Below are 1603 nucleotides of genomic sequence, written 5' to 3'. Positions count from 1 at the left end.
GAAATAGAAATTCAAAAAGAAATAGATCTAGGCTTATTTGCTTGGATCTGGGGAATTATGGTGATTTACTAATGCACTATATTGCCATGACATCTTTATGAAGTCACTTTAAGCTTTCCTATATTTTTAATTAGCAGTCGTTTAACCAGTGCCTCCGTTCCTTGGCAGCAGTGGTCTTAAATGGCTATGGCATAAAAAATGAATGATGCCGTCCGCTCTAAACATCTCAGACTGAACAAGAAGAGATAATCATTCTCTATGTGTCAAAGATTGTTCTGAAGCAGAGTTTGGAGAAATGGAGCCTCACACTCCACCTCCAGTGTTTCTTCAGTTTTAACAATCTACCTGACGCAGGTCCTAGGATAATGCTTTGTACTTAGTGAAGGTTTTCTTTGCTGTCCAGCCCCACAGTGAGTACAGTCAGTGAGTCCTGATGATGTTGAATCAAAAATGGAAAGTCAGAAGTCAGGAGAGCAACCTTTAAGAGTCCATGTCTGTGGAGCTTTGTCACTCAGGTCCACCACGGCTTTAATAAGTGTGCATTTCAGATGAGAAGGGGGGAGATTAGGATAGTGAAGAGGCATTTGGGTGGGTCTTATGATGTGGTGCACCCTTTCCCTATAATCTCAACAAAGCCACACCCCTGACTTGGGGCATGCATTCATAGACATATTTAGTTTAGATTAATTCATTTAGTATTGGATGTTCTTTTTATTAATATGAATAACCCTATAATTTGTTGTTGTTCAGTTGCTTATTTGTGTCTGACTCTTTGCGACCCCATGAACTGCAGTATGCCAGGCTTCCCTGTCCTTCACTGTCTCCAGGAGTTTGCTCAACCTTATGTCCATTGAGTCAGTTTGCCATCCAGCCATCTTATCCTCTGTCACCCCCTTCTCCTCCTGCCTTCCGTCTTTCCCAGCATTAGGGTCTTTTCTAATGTGTCAGCTCTTCACATCAGATGGCCAAGTATTGGAGCTTCAACTTCAGCATCAGCCCTTTCAAAGAATATTCAGGATTGATTTCCTTTAGGATTGACTGGTTTGATCTCCTTACATTCCAAGGGACTTGAACCCCAACACCACAGTGCAAAAAGCATCAGTTCTTTGGTGCTCAGCCTTCTTTATGGTCCAGCTCTCACGTCTGTACATGACTACTAGAAAAACCATAGCTTTGACTATATAGATCTTTGTAGGCAAAGTGAGGTCTCTGCTTTTTAACACACTGTCTAGGTTGGTCATAGCTTTTCTTACAAGGAGCAAGCATCCTTTAATTTCATGGCTGCATTCACCATCTACAGTGATTTTTGTATCCCAAGAAAATAGTCTGTCACTGTTTCCATTGTTTTCCCATCTATTTGCCATGAAGTGATGGGACCAGATGCTATGATCTTAGTTTTTTGAATGTTGGGTTTAAGCCAGCTTTTTCCCTCTCCTCGTTCACTTTCATCAAGAGGCTTAGTTCCTCTTAGCTTTCTGCCATAAGGGCGGTGTTACCTGCATATTTTGTGGTTATTGATATTTCTCCAGCAGTCTTGATTCCAGCTCGTGCTTCATCCAGCCTGACATTTTGCATGATGTACCCTGTATATAAGTTAAATAAG

Source organism: Oryx dammah, unplaced genomic scaffold (genome assembly GCF_014754425.2).
Source record: "Oryx dammah isolate SB20612 unplaced genomic scaffold, SCBI_Odam_1.1 HiC_scaffold_7, whole genome shotgun sequence".
Classification (NCBI taxonomy): domain Eukaryota; kingdom Metazoa; phylum Chordata; class Mammalia; order Artiodactyla; family Bovidae; genus Oryx; species Oryx dammah.
This window is presented reverse-complemented; position numbering follows the sequence as displayed.